This window comes from Simochromis diagramma, unplaced genomic scaffold (assembly GCF_900408965.1).
Source record: "Simochromis diagramma unplaced genomic scaffold, fSimDia1.1 OVJJ01000753.1, whole genome shotgun sequence".
Lineage (NCBI taxonomy): Eukaryota > Metazoa > Chordata > Actinopteri > Cichliformes > Cichlidae > Simochromis > Simochromis diagramma.
In genome coordinates, this window is record NW_024387523.1 from 16,994,812 (window position 1) to 17,016,881 (window position 22,070).

The 22,070-nt window shown below is 40.4% G+C and overlaps 1 long non-coding RNA gene across 1 annotated transcript; it reads left to right on the forward strand.

Annotated features, from left to right (window-relative positions):
• Positions 1 to 2,057: 2,057 nt before the first annotated feature.
• Positions 2,058 to 20,784, forward strand: LOC120727217. The gene is made up of 4 exons (XR_005694461.1): positions 2,058 to 2,068; positions 8,101 to 8,106; positions 19,774 to 19,779; positions 20,258 to 20,784. It is a non-coding gene; the product is annotated as an uncharacterized LOC120727217 (long non-coding RNA).
• The last annotated feature ends 1,286 nt before the right edge of the window (positions 20,785 to 22,070 follow it).

Consider the following 22,070-nt stretch of genomic DNA (forward strand, 5'->3'; position numbering starts at 1 on the left):
GGCTGGGCTCACGTAAGGCTCATAGAGTAACAATTGCAAACAAATTGCTGAAGCAGACTGTAGTGTGCCACAAGGTTACCTTCACCTCCATGAATCTTTAAAGAAGGCATCAATGTTTAAAATATGAGTTCTACAGCGAGTGATTGCCCCTAAATAAATGCAAAGCTTTGTCAGCTGAATGTTTTACCAATCAAAACTAATGTCGTCTAGTTGCCAGAGTGCCCCCCGCCTCCCCTTCCTAACCCTCTTGTTTGCTTGACACATTTCACAGATTGATGTGTGTGTTGCGAGATAATACCTTTTAATCGCAGGTCAGATTTATAACCCAGCCAATCTTTTTTTTTTATTTGATATCCTTGTCGTGATTGATAGATATCATCAAAATTAAAGGCTTAACTTTGAGGTCAGGAAGAGTGATTTGCTGTCAGCGCTTCTTTAATACCAAGAAGGGGAGCCGGCAAGTCGTTTCTCTTTGGGGACAGCCAGGAAAAAAAAGATGATGAGGATGAGAAGGAGTAAGAGGAGGAGGAGGAGTGGTAAAGGGGGGAGGGTTGGTGGAGGATGAGAAAGGTGGAGGACTGCATCTTATGAGGTTATTAGGTTTTAATCAATATGGTATATGGCCAGAGGATGATTGGAAAACAAACCTAATCTGGGAAGCAATACATCTCTCATTCATCTCCCAGGCTCTCGCTCTCTCTCTCTGGTGGACCTGCCTGGCTCCTATTGACACTTTATTCCATTCAATACACATCAGAGCGACTGTTGGGTTCCTGTAAATAACAACCACTTAAAAGAGGCAGGCCAACAAGCATCTGTGATATATGAGAATCTTGCAGCTGATGTGAACTTGTGGCCGATGCAAAATATGGAAGCAGCGTTGTGCAGGTAGAGACATTTTAAGCCACATTTTTTGTCATGTTAATAGATTACCAGGTACACACCTATTGCAACAGAGGAGAAAAGACAAGCTGGTTAAAGGTTAATTTTAACACACCACATGATTTACCATGGTCATGCATTTATCCTGTTTTCTTACACATCTGATGCACATATAAGTGTTGCGCATTCCATTTTGACACAATAGCATGTTTTCGAACCCTTTAACCCATTTGTAATGTTTTAAAATCAAATGATGAAGATTTTCACATCAAGATGAAATGTATGAGGCACTCTGCTGAAGTACACATCCGGGTATATTGACCTGGCCTGGTACATTATTAGAATATGTGCCAGGCCAGCTTGGGAGACACCCCAGAGCAGATCCAGGGCACACTAAAGGGATTGGGAGCAGCTGGGATTTCCCCCCAGTAAAAGCTGCAGGAAATTGCAGCTAAAAAAAGGGAGGGGTACTCATGGCCATTAATGAATTAGGAAAATTATAATAAAGTGGAAGCACAGATTCTAACCCATAGCTTGGAAGATCTATAATTATACCTCCTAAATGAACAGACTCACATAAACACAGAAGCACACATTTGTTGCTATATACCAGTCATAAGCAGTTTTTCAAAGCTGTGGAGTCTGAGACCACACAGGAAGCCTCGCTTATTCTTTTACTGTTACTATAGAGATCGGAGAGCATGGAATAATTGGCTCTTGTCTCGTTAAGGTATCCTGAAGATCATCACAACGCTAAGTTCAAATAACTTCATCAGATTGATTCTCACATTCATTTCAAACCGACAAACACGCACATGCTCATATACACAAATGCCTGAGTGTACAGAGTCACCCATGCATGAAAAAACTGCAGACACTGCTGCATGTACATTAAATCAGTTTTGCAGATGCCATCTTTTAATCAAGAGGCCTTTAGATCACACGGTTGTGTACAAATACATGTACACAACCTGAAAGGGTATCATGTCTGTACTGTACTGTAGATGTCACAGAGAAATTTTGAGTTGAGTGCATAATATACAAGCGACTGCAAGAAATCTGGTGTATGTTTAGGTATGTGTGTTTTTCCTTTTCATACAGTATATTGTTATGTGATTATGAAACACATAGGGACTTTTCCTTCAGTTGTCTGAGTTGACTGTATGTCAAACCTATTCAGACTTGTGTGGTTTTACCATTTACAGCAGTGAAGCAGTATATGTGTGTTCAGTGCCTAAGGGCACCATAGTGAAGGTCACTTAGGTAAGGATGCACATTTTGTAACTTTACCCCTGCTGTTTACCCCCCCCCATACAAAAGTGTGTTACATCAGCTCGAAGTTCAGCACAGATGTGGATATGACAGTGCCCTTTCCCTCTCAAACTGCCACCACATCGTGCCTTAGTCTTTCCACATGGTAACAGAACCCAGGAGGGAGATCCTGCAACAGAGCATGACTAAATATTTCAGGATAGCAGATGGTCAGGACTTTGACAGTACTTTTGAAAAAAAAGAAAAAAGAAGAATATGTAGACTCTGGATTCATGGCTCCTGGCAAGTTTATTGCAACATTTTTGACCGAGATGATATGCTGAGCAGCCTTGCAGAAGTTACAGAAGATAGCTGACATTTATAGAAAAATTTAGTCCAGTGACATATGATTAAGTTTCACTGAAATGGAAGCCACATACCTGTCAACAATAGGATTTCAAAATAAGGGAAATTTTGCACTGGGCAGTCCGCCACATATGCCACACTCTATATAAATAAGGTTGCACAGCCCAAATCCCAGTAATCTAATATTCAGTAAGCAATCACTTGCTTTAAAATATTACTTCAACAAGGATTGGGTTAACTAGTTCCATAGCTGGTTTTTTATTCCCTTGTCTCTCAAGCAAAATCCGCTTACAGGCCCTCCAACCCGACCTATGTAAACATTTGGAATACAGTAACACCTGGCACCCTTGTTTTCCCACTACAGTGCTCCACATTTTAAAAACAGTGTGCTCCATCTGTTTAAAAAAACATTTTGTCAATTCATTGCTTTTCAATATCAGCAGTCAGGAGATCAGATGCTCAAATTAAAATAAATAATTTAAAAGACAGAAAAAATGGTACAAAAAAGCCACCGAAACATTTGCAGTGTAAAATACAATGAATAATTACATTAGCCAAAAATAGGACTTATTCACCTAGATGGAAAAATTAAGAAACTAAACACTAGAGATAACTAAATATTGAATAAATCGAGTGTCTATGATGAACGCCATTGTTGCTGGGACTGGTCAAAATAGAGGTTGCTGTTAATAAGCATGAAATTAATTTTGTGTCAAGTTTAGAGTTTATGTGACTGCTCTTCCAAGGCTATACTGAGCCTATTATAATACATGCTCAAGACAGCACTCTTGATCTGCAGTTTAGTGCTTCATTAAATGTAACAATGTAATTTTAATACAGAAAAATCGAAGAGTAAGATTAGACTCAGCTGATTTTTAAATAAGCCTGTTTAGCAGTTTAAGTGGCTTAAATGCTTGAAAAAGCACGTTGTAAGTTATTGTGTATGGCTGCCTTTATTTGTATTATTAGGAAATATTCTTTTTTAACACCAGAAGAGAACCTTTTGGAATAAAATGTAATGTGTTCATTTTTAAAACTTTAAAAAAGGGTAGGATGTACATATATGGAACTTTGGACTGTTGAATCTTGCACAATGAAGATTATTATGAAAAGTTGGGTTTTTACCAATACTCATGTAAGTGTGTGAGTGTTTTAACAAACATGCAACAATAATATGTGATGCTTTTTGGCCTTTGTAAGTTGTAGTCTTGAAGAAAAATGGAAATCATTGTGAGTCATGAGAAAACTGGAGCTAAAATGGGCTCGACTTCCATGACATATGAGGTTTGAATGGAATCACAGCTGGTCAGAAGCATGCAGAGGCATATTACAAACATAAATTAAGTATTCAAATTTAAAAAGGAAAATATTGTTCCATTATGTTTTCATATTTGCCTCTTTGAATTCCAGCTCCTAATCTGGATTGAAGTACACACCCCTACTCGTATTTTGCTGCACTTTGTTGTTCTCTTTATGGGTGCTTAATTTAACTGAAAAATGGAAGCTTTAACAAAGACATTGTCTCTTCATATAATCATTATGGAGAAACAAGTAAGAGAGACAATCAGTGTATTAAGGAGCTGGAGCAATGATTTAGAGAAAAAAGAGGAACACAAAAAAGGATGCTTGTACCCAGTCATTGATATGACTCTAAATTACTGAATTTTATCCTTCAGTTCCCTTTCTAGCCCAGTCTGCAGTGACACCAGAACTGGATGTTCAATTGCATTAGAGCCATCAATGGACTATGGATCAGAAGGATAAATTATTAATCAGTTTGTGTCTACTGTTGTGATTGTAAGATTATATCATATATATGTATTGTCTATACATAATCATAAGAATGTTTTTAAGCTATTGATATCAGTGACAAGTGAATTCTTTTTAATTGTATGTCTGGAACTTCAAATGCAAACTCCTTCTCCTCAGAAACAGACACACACACCAAAGTGGACACCCCAAGAGCTTTCTGTATTTGGAGTAGGCCCAACTCATTAGGGTGATTGTCTGAGATGCGCTTTTGACCACAGATCATGAAGTGCATAATTGGCCCTGGATTTGCAGTGAAGAGGGAGAATATATAGTGAGTGCCTGTCTATGTGTGTGTGTCTGTGTGTGCCTGTTTATGTGGCTGTCTGTCAGAGTAAGTATTTTTGCATGAAAGCAAAAATGAGATGCAAGTAAAAGCAATTTTCAATCATGATCCAAAATTATGTTCCCATATCTGTATAATTTATGGAGCTTAGCTGATAATGTTAGGTCATTTAAAAATTAAAAATAGCCTGGGTCCATGATCTCTACTCTGCATTTTTATTATGAACCAAAGTTTCACATTTGAGCCTGTGAAGAAAATGTTATCGTGTATTTGTATGACTAAGTTGCATACTGGGTGCCAAATTTAATGTAAGCTGTATGCTGTGATAGTTTTAGTGGAGAAAATAATGGTTGTATGTGGTTCAGGACAAGAGAAGAATTGCATCAAGTTGTTCAACACTTTTTTCTGTATGATGCTAAAGTTAATAATGCAGTTTCTTCATTGGGAGAGATATATAATGTAGTAGGAGCACACAGGGGGTCAATGAATCATAAATAAGGCTTTGAAGATCAGTAACAGCATGACGGCTCTGTCTGTCAGTTTGCTACTGTATTTTTTCCTCCACCCGCTTTTCCTCATTCCAAAATCCCACACAAACTTAATCTCCATCTTCCACTCATAAAAAAGAGACTGGATGATGATAGGAGAGGAAAGACGAAGAGATGTGAAAACACTTTGGTTGGTAGGATAGAAGGCGATGCAGAGAGGCAAATGTTTAAGGCTTTGCTTCTCTCTGCACGTTGATACGTTTATGTTCCAATTATCTGCATGAGCGAGGCTAACTGATTGGTCCAATATGACTACAATGGTTAAATAAAAAAACAAAACAATAAGCACTTACATCCTCATTCATAGTACTAGAACCTGTGTTTATGTTTCATGTAAAAATCAGTTCCTCCTTAATGCCAGTGTTTATGACTGAACATCAATCGCATAAATATCTTAGCACTTACTCTCACTTCACTTTGAACAATGATAAGATTTGTAACAGCAATTAATGCCAATGAGACTATTTATTAGAAGAGCGAGAACTATTTGTGTGTTCTGTTGTGTAGCGTAAAGTGATGTACACGTATTGATTCCATTCATTAAGGGGCTGATGGAAAAAAAAAATAGGTGACAAGAATCAAAAGCAGATGTTTGCCAGCTGGCAGTGCTGGAGTACCTGAATGCGTTACACATTGCTTGTTATTAAAAATTATTATTCTTTTACTCCCTGTTGAAAGTAATATATTGCACTATAATGTTGAGCCTTATGTTTTCCCAACCCTAATATATTATAAGCATAAATCCCCATCCTTAAAAGAAGACCTGCAAAAGACTCAGTATAAGACTTAAGTATTATCATCATCCCCTGATAAAACTGGCTAAGACCCAACCCCCAGTTAGCACATCTAAGAATAATATGATGAAAAGGGAAATATTTCCTCTATTATCTAGTTTTGGCTAGATAGATGGAGGTCACGCAACATACATTCAGCTTGAACATCATTCTGGGTTTGAGGGTCTTTTACTACAAGTTTTGCACTAACTTGGTGCCTTAGAGATTTGTAGCGCTTCATAGATGTTACTCACACTGTACCTTCACATTATTGTCCCTAGGCACAATTAATTTGAAGTAAGTGGTATATATTCACATTGCAAAAATTTGTAAATTTTAGTTTTCCTCTCTCACGCCATTCTGTATGCATGAAAATGCACATCTGCCCATTATGTTGATAATCAAAGAACTCGTGTAATACAAATAACAACTTAATTGTAAGCAATTACACATAACAAACAATTAAACTGAAGCAATACAGCTGATTCTGCCAATTGGACATTTTGTTTCCTTCCGGGTAAATATATTCTCTTTGATTCAGGAATGTATTGTCAAACTTCTTTAAACCTGATTTCAGAAAAAAAAAAAAGCACAGTTAAGCACACACATAAACATTGCTGAAGTCACTCTGGACTAAAGTGAATTAGATACTCTGTTTGACCGAGTCCCAGTCACCTGTAGAGAATGAACCACTTTGTAGGCGATCCGCACAATCATAAAAGACGATGGTAACGTGTACAGTGACACTAAAACTTTAGTGTAATCACATGAGAGATAATGCATTTAGGACATCGATGTGAAGGGCAACCAGGTCAGAGATTACCTTTAGTAACTAATAAATGTTACATCAACCAAAGCCTATGAAGTCTATTCAGTTGGTACAGCAGCAGCGGATGCTTTGATTCTCCAGTCAAGTAAGATTGATGATGAACATGAAAATATATTTTCAATGATTTTGTAGCCACTAAAACTGCTTTGTGAAAATAAAGCAAAATGCTTGTACAGCAGTTTTTCAGCCTATGGAAAGAGAGCCATTGAATGCCGAGGTCATGTAGTCATGCATGGAGGACTGCCAATATTGGGAGACTTCATTGCTGGAGTGTAAATCATTTAACTGGTGTGGATAATCATACTCGAGCTTGTTCATGGACAAGGGGAAAAGAAGAAATGTGAATATGAGAGAGATGGGATAACCAAGATTTTTAACAAAGGGAGTTTATTTGAGGAATTGATTTTGTTAAACATCCACAAAAAAATCCAAACTATAATAAGAATATCTTGAAAAGAAAAAGACATTTTAATCATCGCATATTTGCATATTCTAAGCTGCATTAACCAGTGCATGCAGGAGCATCCAAGACCGTGTAGCCAAAATGACTCATCAATGACAAATCACAACTTTGCCTTCTCAACAGCCCGGTCTTACAAAATATACTCAAATATTGAATCTGTTTATTTCTATTTTCATGGACACCAACTGTCAATGAACTCAAATTTCAATGGGAAAGTATTTCATGGCAGAAGCAGATATTTTTGTAGGAAAATGTCAGTAGGTGTCACCATAGCAACCAGAAAACAAAGTTTTAAAAGATGTGGCAACAACTGTATTTTAACCCAATTTCTTTCATTTGAAAGTAAATATGAGCGCAGAATGATGAAAAATCATATTCAGGGACATGAAATAATGTCGATGAACACACACACACACACACACACATAAAAGTTGTGTCTAGCAACATGAATCAATAGATGTAAAGGTCTTGACTACATCACAAACTGCCATGAGACCATGTTGTTCTGATAAACATACCTTATTTCTCTGTACAGCTAAATTAGAAGAGCACACAAGTTATAACCAAATGGGTACTGTACATATAAGCTTTTCCCCATCTGACAAAATCTTGCATTATAATAGCTGCTTGTAGGGACTATAGTATTACATTTTCTTGATTTTGTGTAGACACTCCCTGCATTTGGGTGCCGTTCAGGGAAAGATTGCAGTGGTATTTAATGCAGAAAATGTCCACTGTGGCTCTGAGGATTAGACTTTCACATTTGATAAAAACATTTTATCCCTAAACGTCAGACTGATTTTGTATCCACACAACACATCAGTGGAATTCTTTGTCTCTGGTTTGAGACTTGAGAAATGTGGCACAACAACACAGCCTCTTCTGACAACAAGGCTATTGTTTTATTATACAGTGTTGCCTCACCATTTGTATCTTTGTTCACTGTGGATTTAACACTTTTCTTTATTCAGTAAGAAATAGGAATTCTATGGAAATAGAGAGACACTGTCACAGCACATATGAGGCACTGTTTAAAAATGAATTTCTGTAATTTCTTCTTGCTTCTCTAGATCCATGAAGGGAATTCCTAGGACAAAAAAAGGAGCCAGGTAGAAGTCACACACCACATGTTCACATTAGCAACACAAAAGCACATAGTTTAAATGTTTCAGACCGCAGTTAGATAACATGCATATCTTCAGGTCTGAAACCGATCCACTTGCTTTCTTGTGTTGTTTGAGTTCAAAAGCTGACCTTGGTGGTTTGTTTTGAGGCATTTTTAAAGATTATCTTCTTTTTTTTAAAGGGCAGAAATAAAAACAACACACCGACACATGCGCTAATTTTAGCATACACAAGTAACAGCAGATGCAAATACATTCTCCCACGTTGTGATACAATACAGATATCCATGTGGTCAATAAAATGTAAAAAGAAAACACACTTTGGTCTTTTTATACAGTAATGTTTATGCATTAATTGGTCCTTAATGTTTTATATATTAAGGGCCAAATTAAGTAGTTTTCATAAAAATATTTATTATGCTAACAGAAGGAATCTCTAAGTTCATGTACAGTCTTGACCTTGAGTTCTTGTCATTGTGGGAAAAGAAAAAGTCAGGAAATCACTAAAGAAATTATGAGATCGTATCAAGAAACCATTAATGTGTGCTATGCATTTGGTGTCAAATTAAAGTCCCACATTAAGATACTACACTACTACGTGAAAGTATAACAATGAATGATGAGAGGACAAGTGCAAGAACGTGGCCCAGGGACAACACTCTTGCTGTAAAGCTTTCTAGTTCAGTGTGTAAGGTTTTAGTGAATGATGAAACACAGCTTGTCTTCACCTACCCTGAAGTCTTACCAGCTTTCTGTCCGCACTCTAGTGGCTCCTACAAATCATTCATAACCCTGGTGCTAGCCTACAAACTAACCACTGTCTTAATGTCAGATCATGATTCAAACTTGCACTCAGGCCATGCAATCATACACGATAGCTCTGTTGCTCTGCTCTGTCCTGTATTTTCAACCTTGCAGTACTGGAATGATTTTTCTGACCTAAGAACTGTCACGGTCTGGGTGGCAGACCGTGGGGGGATGTTGGAGAAAGGACCCAAACGCTGGACTTAGTGGAATGAGCAGTGGGTTTATTTACAGTGAGGTAAATGTACACCATACAATAAATCTCCAAAGTGCTCCCTCGACTCCCGTGATGTGTCTTCCCCTAAGTGCTGGTATCTCGTGCTCTCTGCCCTGTGCCTTCGCACACCCCGTGTGTCTTGCAGTCCTGTGTTCCGCTGTCCTCCTGAGGAAAAACGACAGAGACAGCCGTTATGGCACCAACTCCAGCAGGCATACACTGACCAGCACTATCAACACTGACATGGAGTCTAACTCAACGATCCTGCGCCGGAGGAAGCTCCATCGCTCTGTTAAGTAGCTCCCCCGACGAGCCCGATCAGAAGCAGGTGTGTGAGAACCTAGGCGTGACCGGCAGCCGGCAGGGCCACGCCCATCAGGCCTGCAGGTGGCTGTCCTTCATCCTTCAGTCACACCCGCAGACACCCACACACCAGCATGGAACACAAGAGCACAGTGCAGCAAACATACATCCAATACACTAATAACAATAACAATAACAATAATGGTCCACACTGTTCACGAACCCCGAGTCCCCGGAACCGGTCCGTGACAAGAACAACCACTTCTTTCTCTGTGTATTAGGGTTGCGCCATTTGCTCCAAAGAAAAAAACTTCATATAGTCTCCCTTTCCGGATTGTAGATGACCGATAGCATCGACACCGGTGCGGGTGGCAGAGGAAGTTAACGTGCAGCCATTATGGTAGTAGTAGTAGTGCTATCCACCCTCCATAAAGCACAGTGTGTAGCCCAAAACTCTGTGTTTCTTTCTTACCTTTGAGCTACTAACAGTGGGAGTTCAATTTTTACTTCCAGAACAAAGAGACTTGCTAATCATGCGTAGTTAACAAAGGTGGAAAGTATCAGCTAAACAGCTTAAACAGTATTAAGTCATTATATTTGCAGACTCTATATTTTTTCCATAGAGCTAGAGTTCCTCTTACTCTTCCGGTATGTTTTTAGATGTTTAAAATGGCGCATCCTGCTCTCCCCCTAAAGTAGTTATCCTTTTTGTGGACTGGTGGAATAAAAATAGTTAAGGCGATTATATAAAAAAAGTCTTTCTCCAAGTACACAGACCCTTTATGCTCCAAAAGTCTAACCAAAAGAAAATAAAGAATCAGTCCAGAAATCAAAAATATCCTGATTCCTGTCATTTGATGATGACGATGGATCAGTCAAATAAATAACTACAATCAAAAATATCATTCCAATAGCTAATAAAGGGATGAAAAGAAGCAGCATTCACTCTTATCCAGCAGACAGCTTCACTGTGGATAGATCAGGTGGACATTGGATGTATTTGTATTCTGCTCTTAGCCAATTTCTTAGCTCATTTAAAGATTTTACAACGACCTGCACAGCAACAAAATTTCAATTCAAAAAGCAACTTACACAAATGCTACTGCAATCTGGCTGGTTGCTCTGGTGGTGTCCTGCAAATGATGTAGGCCACTTAGATTATTTTAGAAATATTTAGTGGAAAAATCTTTTCTGTTAAGAAGAGATATGATGTGACTCCAAAATTTAGAAATATAGTTTAGTCTGTTAGAAAAAGAGAAGGAAGGAGGAAAAGTTGCAGATTTACAAACTTCTCTGTAGTTTCCTTCCATCTGTCACCCTCCAAAACACCCCAAAGAGACTGTGTCCACTCTCCGACTGCCTAACGTAAAGACACAAAAATCAATAATCAAGACATCATTAAAAATAAAACACATTTCTATAAAATGTGACTAAAAAAATGACATTAACATGGCCTACTAAATATGAAACACCTTCATCCAAATGTCTGTTAAAAAATGATCTAATAACTGATGAACAAACCAATTTTTCTCCATGATACCGGGGTGCCGTCAGTCTAAATAAATCAACCCCCTCCCAGTCATATTAATTGTCATAATACTCGAAGCACAGGTCGAGGAGGAGTGGCAGCAATCTTCCACTCAAGCTCATTAATCAGCACAAGAACTAAACTTTGTTATATCTCCTTTTAAAGCTTTGCTCTTAGCCTGCCATACCTGGAAATGGAAAACACAAAAACCCCACTGCATTTGCTGTTGACTGACCCTTTATTCACCATTTACCTGAATTCAGACGTCTCAAAAACTGACTTATTGGCTGATATGTAGGGGTGCTTGTCTGGATTTAACACCTGGCTCAGATTAACTGCTCGCTCTCTGTCTTCTACTCCAGCTGGCATCCATTTTTGATGTTTGTGTTTTGGTTACTTTATATTTGATTAATTATCTTTTAAGTAAATGTTTTGTGTGAATGCTCCACCTTACCTGGAAGAACATGCAAAATCTCCAACATGCAGGTCCCACTGAAAATGGACTGGGCTGAAAATCTGTGAAAAAGCAATGAGACATGACTCGAAACTTTCACACAATATTGTACATACATGTGTAATACAAGTGTCCCCAGAGTTATAAAAGAATAATGGAAAATTGTTTCTCAATATGCTGCTCCTTTGTCCCAGGAACAGACTATTCTACAGAAAGTTCAAAAATGTACAGAGCTAGTTGCTAAGTGGGAATGTAGGTCAGGATAAAAGACAGTGGACTCTCGTAAATTCCATTCTGATCATTTAAAAACTGCTTTGTCTTTTTATTGCACTTGAACTGGGACATGTGTGTGTGACAGTTTGTATCCTTTTTTTTAATTGTTGTAACAAATCACATCACTCTTAAAAAGACTTTGAATCCTAACGAGTCTTACTTGGCTAAATAAAGTATCTAAAATAATTCAAACTTACAAGTGAATAGTGTTAGGTTTTGTATTGTTGATTATCATTTATGCTTAGAAATATTTAACCATATATGCTTAGAGGTGTATAATCAATTGTGTGGTGATCAGTGTTGGGAAGGTTACTTTTAAAATGTATTCCATTACAGAATACAGAATACATGCCCCAAAATGTATTCTGTAACGTATTCCGTTACGTTACTCAATGACAGTAACGTATTCTGAATACTTTGGATTACTTAATATATTATCATGCTTTTTACAACAACGTGAATGTGATTTATTACTATTACTGAAGGTCCGCGACTCCGAACTGTAGTAAAGGGACCTCTGACTAATACGGCGGGGTCCCTGTCGGCTCGTAGCCGAAAAATAGCTTTACTTTGTTGTGTGGGTCAACTTTTCTTGCGAGAGACAGAGACAGGCGTTGAAAGGCTGCTCCAACGGAACTTATTGTTTTCGGAGGAAAACACGAACACGGTGTACAGTCGAGTCTTAATAGCTTACTTACAACTGTGCTCGTCAGGCACTCTTCTTGGCTGAAGTGGTTATTATTATATTTACATGCTTCCAGCTCCCGTTTTTCCTCGATGACAACTCGTACCTTTCCACTCCCCTTTTTCTCCCTCCTCGCGCTCACAGACCCACAACGTGTATGGCAGTCCATTCTCCCTGCAACACGGACTACACTGCCCATGATGCTACATTCTTTAGAGCTATGCTTGTAGCATTCTGCCTGTTAGCTTAGCACAACAACAACAACAACGAAAAGGCGCTCTCTCACCCAGGAAACACACAGTCGCAGAGAGAGAGAGAGAGAGAGCGTCGCCCTGTAACCATGGCAACCGTAACCCTGCCGCCTGGAACAACAGAACGTAGCTGTCAAACAAAACCCAAACAGTCCTGACCCGCAACAAAATGAAACAGGAAAGTACCGCAGTGTAATCCATTTATTTCAACAAAGTAACTGTATTCTGAATACCACCTTTTTAAACGGTAACTGTAACGGAATACAGTTACTCATATTTTGTATTTTAAATACGTAACGGCGGTACATGTATTCCGTTACTCCCCAACACTGGTGGTGATAGGATGTGTGAAGAGGTCGTACCTTGTTTTATTGTTTTATGGCAGGATAAACGTGGCTATATCTGTTTTAGGCTAAGTGCCTTTTGTTTAGATGAACTGTTGGACTTCCAGACCAGCAGGTTCAGGGAAGTCATTTATGGGGTCACACTCTGACCCCACACACATACACACACACACACACGCACACACAGGCAAGGTACTTTTTGTTTGTATGTAGACGTCATATGTTAATGAACCTATGCATATTCATGTAACCTCAATAAAAGAGCAGTGTTACGGGGGAGCGGACGAGAGCAACTGGGGTCAAGCGAAGGAACGGCGTTTGTCCGGTTCTCTCCCGTGCACGAGAAACATGAAGAACTTTGCCTACTTCGTGTCTTGCTTGCTGTGTAATTATATTGTCTTCAACGTTCCAGCGAATAGGTTCAAGCTACAAACCTATCATTAATTGGTCCATTGAGAGCCGGAGCCCTGGAGTCGACCTTCACCGAGGGGAGAAGAGACACCCTGAAAGACTGACGTCAGCCAGGAAGTTCCTGTAGTAAAGTCCCGAGACGTGAGAATTTGTCATCGGTAGGGATGGGTATCGTTTAGGTTTTATCCGATACCGGTGCCAAATCGGTACTTTTGAAACGGTGCCGGTGCTCAAACGGTGCTCAAACCGGTGCTTAAAGAATGGAGAACACAAAATTGGTCCAAAAACCTCTCATGTTCAGCTGGTTTTTTGTAAAAAGATAACAATGTTAGCCTTTTCTGCAGCTATGGGGCATATGTGGTATCACTCTTGGCTGGAAGCAGTGCTTAAACAATGGAAAAAACACAAACTTTGTCCAAAACCTCTCATGTTTAACTGTTTTCCACTTTTTCTTTGGTCATTTTAGCCTTTTTGGCCAGGGTGAAGGGAGTATCTGCCATCAAACAAGAAGACAGCCGCACGTAGCTATGATGATGTTTGCTAGTTCACCTTACATGCATTAATGTAATAACGTGGTTAGCCTACTAAACGTAAATTACACGCGAACAACATTAAGCTACTCACGCAGAGAAGAACGGCTGCTGCTGCCATCATCATCCGTCATCATTTCTGCTACACTGGCAGGGCTAGGGGCCAGGACTCTCCTCTTCGTGTTTTTGGGGGATGTTGCTAACTCCGGGTCCGATAACAGGCAACCCACCGGCAGTAGATGTGCTCGGTGTGAGGTCTCGCAGCAAGCTATCAAATACGGCGCATTTCTGGGCTTTTAAAAAAAACGCTATGCGTCGCCAGGTGTTTCATCGGATTTGAGGTGTTACCTCCTTTGACAGTATCACAGTATCAGCTTAAAGCACTTGTTGCAGGCTGCTGAGTTTGCATATTTTGCTGTGAAGTACAGCCAGGCTTTTGACCGCTTTGCCTTGGGCATTTTTAATCTGTAGCTCTGCTCTAAAAAAACGTACGTACCTGGACCCACCTACTATCCTCGGAAACGTAAAATGATTGGCTAGAAGTGTATCACAGCTCAGGAAAAAAAAGCACCGAAATAAAGCACCGAAATGTGCGCTGCTTTTCGGTCTGGTTACTACCGTTTATGTCAGAACCGGTGCCATCATGGCACCGGATACCAGTACCCATCCCTAGTCATCGGGCCAGTGGATTAGCTGTCTGTTTTCTCTCCTTGATGAATGACGATCGGCGGGATCCGAGGCTATATTACACGCTAAGCAACACCGAGTAAGTTTAGAGTCCAACTCTATAACTCTACGTCTTCGCCGCTCAGTGGGGCGTTGTCTGTGGCCGCTTAGTGGGGATAAAATTCGCCGTCTGTACGTCTTCGCCGCTCAGTGGGGAGTTGTCCATGGCCGCTTAGTGGGGCTAAAATTCGCCGTCTTAGTGGGGCGATGTACAAAGCCGCTCAGTGGGTTTTTTTTGTACAGAAAGCATTAAGTCGCAGAGTTGCGCAGTTCGAACTTTTTTGGTTCGCCGTCTTAGTGGGACGAAATGTAGACCGCTTTGTGGGGTCCGCCGCTTTGTGGGAAATTGAGAAGTTCCGCGGGGTCCAGATTGTGCTGGACAATAGGCCTATTTTGTGTTGTTGTTGTTGTGTTTGAGTGTGTTTGTGTGAGTGGGTGCGGAGCAGAACACGTGGTCTGTGACACCAGCTGTTGTTGTTATCATGGGTTCCTAAGCAACCAAGTGTGAGTCAGAGGGTGACAGACGTTTATGCTGGACTTTGCTCCTGGCAGCACAAAGTATTTAAACAAAAAAGAGCGACGGCTCCTTAGCTGCGTGGGTTCACGCGAGCACGGTCGCGCGGGTTTCACGCGGACCTGAGCCGTGCGGTTGATCGCAGGCTTATAAATGGAAGAGATTCAAATGTTAGAAGTTTTCAGAAAACACACCAGCATTGAAGAGCGTGTGGAGAAGGCCAGTCTACATCAGCAGCACTTAAGATATGCTCTGGTGAATGGCTTTCCCCCACCCCTTGCTGACACAAAATGTTTATTCTTTAGCTTGCCCTGTTCGACAACAGCCTGTGCTCCAGACCATAGATTTAATTGAGGTGGATAATTGTTAAAAGTAATCTGCATTAAGTTTAGGGTTGCTCAAATTCAGTACAATGACATATGAGGTGAAGTGATATAGGTAAATATTTAAACTAATGATGTGCATAGAGGCACTTGACCGGTTTGAAAGACTGTCATCTTATTATGAGCCATTGTTGAGCAGAGATGGGCAGATTACAGTAACGCGTTACTTGTAACGCGTTACTGTAATCTGATTACTTTTTCAAGTAACGAGTAAAGTAAGGGATTACTATTGCAAAATCGGTAATTAGATTACCGTTACTTTCCCGTAGGAACGCTGCGTTACTGCGTTACTAAAACCGTGATTTTTTTGCGAGAATGTCTCATGACAGTGACGTAAGCAAGTGCGCCGTTGGTGACAACAGCTGTGTGCAGATCAACAATGGATCACATATCGATTGTGGGAGAGAGTATGAGCGTGCAGCGTTTAAAGCGTGGAAGTACTGACCTTATTTTGAGTTTGATTCCATAAAAAGTGACAAAAACATTAGCGTCCGTTGTGCGTGGGAAGAAAACTTTTTACAGCGAAAAAAACCCCTAAACTTCCAAGCAAGCACCGAGTGCGCAACGACGTAATGGGAAACTCACAGAGAAACTCGCGGATTCTTCAACTGACTGCAGCACACCTGCACCAGGGCAAACCTCCGCCTACCCCCAGTCCTGCTTTACAGGTGAAAATAGAGCAACAGGACCGCTGAGTCTTTGACTTTATTTATTTTCTGCTGTGTTTTACTTGCATCTATTTGAAAGAGTGAGTGTAAACACAAAAAATATTTTATTTTATGTGCTGGAATGTGCAGAAAATAGGTTTAAATGTTAAACTAATTTATTCAAGTCAGAGAATGTTGCATATAATTAAATTTTTGCTTGATGCATAAAGTTAAAAGATTAAAACTGATAAAACAAGTTTAAAAAAAGAGACTTTTCCATTTGATTACATTTTGTATGATGGATTATGCAAAAAAAGTAGAATTGGGCAGAAAGATCTATCGCTTTATCACCTCTTCAGGTTGTAAATCGTGCTTTTAAAAAGTAACTAAGTAACTAAGTAATTAATTACTTTTGAAAATAAGTAATCAGCAAAGTAACGGGATTACTTTTTTGGGGGAGTAATCAGTAATTAGTTACTGATTACTTTTTTCAAGTAACTTGACCAACACTGTTGTTGAGATGTAGAGCACACCTGTGAAAACAACTAATATGCTGAACCCTGTATGAAACATCTAAAAGTACATGATGGAGAAGCTGAATTGAATATGAAAGTGCAAGTCTTTGCCACTGTGTGGGGCAAAGCAACCACTGTGTGAGGTTGCGTTGTGGTCTCTTCTGAGCTGATGAGCAAGCTACACTGTCTGAGAACTCCTCAAAGAGAGGGAAACAGAACTATGATAACTGCGATAACTGGAGTGTGCAGCATTTCGTGAGCAGTTTTCCTGCATCTTGACTCATGTGTGTAGAGTGTTCATAGCATCAGCATCATGTTTTTGTTTATTTGTTTTGTTGGGTTGAAAATAATTAAATAAACTTGTGATCATGCCTATGGATCACCATGGCACATATCACCAGCCATATGATTTATTTATGCAGATGAAAAAGTGAGTGTGAATGTGTCTGACGTCACAGTGTTTTTGTGCGCTGTGTAAAAGTAATTGCCTTTGATTGTGAGAGCGGTGATTCTGCAGGTCACCAGCTATTGTAAAGGAAAAAAAAAAAAAAGAGTAAAAAAGAGACAAAATTTACATTGTAGATGAAAAAGAATCATAGGAAAAAGGTTTTGTGTTGATCAGCCAAGAACAACTACAATCTCATTTTCTGCTTTTAAGAAAGGATTGTTCACAAAAACAGAGAGAGAGAGATGTGTGTCGATTAAGCAGTGATAATAATAATGAAAATGTCTTAGTTTGTCACTTTCAGGTGAAAAGCAGACCTGAATCAATTTTCCACATGCAGCGGTCGGAAGAAAGTTATAGTTTAACATCATTGGAAACATTCAGGCCAAGTTTCTGGCTGACTTATTTACAGCACCATGTGTCTCTCAAACTCACAAGCGAGCTCTCACTCCTCCCTGAAGACAAGGAATGCAGCTCCAAAGAGCAATAACATGGCAGATAAAGAGACAGCAGCAAAGTCCTGAGCAAAGAGTCCCAGCAAGCAGCAGCAATGTGGACAAACAGCATCAGAGAAGAAGAGCAAACCCATCATCCTGCCTGATTGGATGAATGGCACTGTGTTTCCAACAAGCTGCAACTTCACTGTGCATGTGACAAGAACATTTGAGGAGAACTGAGGAGACTGTTGGAGTTTGACATTTGCCACCTTTGGAGTAAAATGGCAAGAAGAGACAGTGGAACACAGGACAAAGCTGAAGGAGAACTGCCGGCTGTTGGACTGTTGAAGTGGGAGAGGACAACAGAGTGAGAGGAGTGGTGAGAACACATAGGAATTTTGTTATTTAATGTGGGAAATCAAAATTTGGGTTAGCAAACCAGGGGAAAAGAAAACTGACTGCTTAAGTTGGAAAATTGAGGAGTCTGAAACACTGCAAAAAGAAACATATACAAAATCACACACACAAGCAGAACATGCATTAACCCTACTAACACAAACACAAGAGAGCTCATGAAGATTAGACAACATCTTAAGCATGTGAGTCTGTTTATCATCTTGTCCAAGTCACTTAGTGTGATGCAAAGACCAGTGGACTCATAGCACATTAGTTAAGAAATGATCAAATAATAGTAGAGAAGTGTGTAGGAAAGGCAGCTTTAAGAACATGCCCTGCTGGAGATGCAGCTCCACAGACATTGATTAAACCTGCCTAATAACACAAACACACATGTAATGAAAATCAGCTTATTATCTCTCATCAGTGTTAAAATAGTGTCAATTTAACAGACACTTGTTATCAAATACTGAATTTATCCAATGCTGACAATTAACTCTCTAGGTTGCAGGACAACAGTTTAACTTTTGTGGGAAAAAAGATTCTGGTTTGACCAACCAGTGATCAGTCAATAAATGTAGTCGTTGATATAGTAAATTGGGAGATGCTTTCTGCTTGATTGATGCAGCAAGTAATTTACTGTATGAGGGAAATTCTCTTTTAGTGATAACATTTTGAACATGCATTTCTGTTGTCCTGCCATCTTAGTGGGTTAATAGCTGATATGCAAATTAGTTGATCGTTTAATATGGTGCTCATTAGCTGGCCACTTTTTAGCCCATAGTAATATATGAGTGGAGTGACTTTGCTTAAGGGAAGTCACCGATTACATTAATGTTAACTGAGTACATGGGATGATCCATGTCTGAGGCGAATTATGGTGATAGTTGTAGTTTACTGATTTGAGAAAACCTGCACATGATCCTTGTCTTGCTGATGTTGAATGCTTTATTACTCTTATGATACAATTGTTTACAAGTGTGAAGTTTGATTTCACTTCCAGATTTTGCTTTCCAGGCCATGATGGTGTGTATGCAGGCTCCTGGCAGAGCCAGGTGTTAAGCAAACTTAATATGCAAAACACACTAACATCTTTTATTGCAGGGTTACGGAGCTACTCCGGAGGAGACACCCTGATGTTGCCTGGGACATGATCTAGCTAACCTTTTTCTTTAAGACAGGAATCCAGGTTTGATGAGTTGACTCATGGGAGTGTCCATGCGTCAAGAGGAGGGGTCCAGGATTAACATTAAACAATGTTTTCTATTATTGTTGCAGTGATTTGTGTGATTAACAGTTTATTTACAGGTATTAAACCTATGCAAGTGGTGCATCCATGTTCAGATGAGGCTTTGATGGCCTATAAGTGAAGTTCACTGAACTAAAAAATGTTGTTTGATGATTGTTGACATGCTCTCCAAATAGAAGTTTTTCCTCCTAGCAAGGAAACACAGGTGCAGCAGTCTGCTGAAAGGGATCTCCTGAGAAATCTTCAGAGGCCCAGTGAGAAACAAGAACCATTCCAGGCATAGCTGACAGCCCAGGCAGTGGTTGAGGTCAAAGGTCGAGCTGGTTGGAGCCCATCGTGAGATCAGATTCCGGAGCCACAGCAAGGACCATGAAGCTGCTTTGGAATGAGAGCTGTGCCAAGGGGGCTTTCCAGAGGCCAACAGAGGAGATTGTGGACAACAGACGGGCACCTGAAGTATGACGGGAGCGTGCCAAGCTCCATCGACAGCGCAGAGGGAGTCTAAGGATGGCATCGTGATTCTGTGAAAAGCACAGGAGCTATGGTGGTGATGACAGCAGTTTCCTATGAACATCACCTAATGCTGTGCCACTGCACTGTGCATACGATGACACTCTGAAGGCTGCTGGGATCATAACAGCAGTAAGATAACTGGATCCAGCACCCTTTTCACAGAGGGGTTTTTCTGCAGAGCATGGACAATGGAGGAGTCATAAGTATCCCCCTCGCAGGACGAAGGCCTGAAGTGAGGTAATGGGGGTTGGTAGAGGCCATAAAACTAGAGTGCTGAAAAGGTCTGCAGCTTTCATGATAGCTGAGACCCATGTTGACAAACAACAAAACCAACTGGTATGTTTGAATGTCTATTCTACATACATTTGGACTCTGGTCCCATGGACAGTGATGGAAACAACTGGAAGAGACATTCATGACGCCCTGCCGAACTAAAACCACTCTGCACAGATGAAGAGTGATCACCGCAGAGCTGGGATGTTTTTGAAAATGTTACTTTCTTATTTTAACTATTAAATTAACAATTCATTTGTTTGCTCGTAGGATGCAGTTTGCCATTGGATGAGATCAATGAGGAATGGGATAACTGCTAATACTTTTGTCAAACTGTGTACTTTTACAGTCATTTAGGGTGATTGACATATGCTGTGTATAAAAATGTTTGCATTGAAACTGTCAGACATGAGGTATTCATAACTGGGTATTTTTCTAGCATAAAGGTCAAAAAGGGGGGAATGTTAGGTTTTGTATTGTTGATTATCATTTATGCTTAGACATATTTAACCATATATGCTTAGAGGTGTATAATCAATTGTGTGGTGATAGGATGTGTGATCTTTAGCAGGCTGCAAAGGCTTGGTGTGCATTCCACTCTGGAATGCACACCTACATCCTGGGAGCATGGGAAGAGGTCGTACCTTGTTTTATTGTTTTATGGCAGGATAAACGTGGCTATATCTGTTTTAGGCTAAGTGCCTTTTGTTTAGATGAACTGTTGGACTTCCAGACCAGCAGGTTTAGGGAAGTCATTTATGGGGTCACACTATGACCCCCCCCCCCCACACACATACACACACACATACACACACACAGGCAAGGTACTTTTTGTTTGTATGTAGACGTCATATGTTAATGAACCTATGCATATTCATGTAACCTCAATAAAAGAGCAGTGTTATGGGGGAGCGGACGAGAGCAACTGGGGTCAAGCGAAGGAACGGCGTTTGTCCGGTTCTCACCCGTGCACGAGAAACATGAAGAACTTTGCCTACTTCGTGTCTTGCTTGCTGTGTAATTATATTGTCTTCAATGTTCCAGCGAATAGGTACGGAGCCCCCCAGGGGACATGGGAGAAAAAAAAATTACGGAGGAAAAAAAAAAAATTAGGGAGGAAAAAAAAAATTAAGACGGACTTTTGCGAGATCTCGCAAAAGTATTGCGAGATCTCGCAAAACTCCAACAATGGCGGCAGCTACTTAGTTGTAATATTACTCTTTCTGGGTCACAAAATACACTTTTAAGATATTTTGAGGCGTGAATGTAGTTGTGTAAACGTCAGATACCTGCTCGGTTTACAAGACATCACATATTTGCAAAAGTGCTCCGACGTTTTTGGAGATCTGACACCCACTAGCTCGAAGCTAACGGGCGGTCGAGACCTACTACAGCCGGGAGGAACACCGCTTTCCCGGCACATCGTGCCTCGACCTCCCGGTCGGCTTCGAGCTGGCGGCCACTAGCTCGAAGCTAATGGGCGGTCGAGACCTACTACAGCCGGGAGGAACACCGCTTTCCCGGCACATCGTGCCTCGACCTCCCGGTCGGCTTCGAGCTGGCGGCCACTAGCTCGAAGCTAACGGGAAGTCGAGACCTACTACAGCCGGGAGGAACACCGCTTTCCCGGCACATCGTGCCTCGACCTCCCGGTCGGCTTCGAGCTGGTGGCCTCCGAAGAATGCGGCTAAAACTTTTGCGAGATCTCGCAATACTTTTGCGAGCGCTCGCAATACTTTTGCGAGATCTCGCAAAAGTCCGTCTTAATTTTTTTTTTTCTCCCTAATTTTTTTTTTTTTCCTCCGTATTTTTTTTTCTCTCCCATGTCCCCTGGGGGGCTC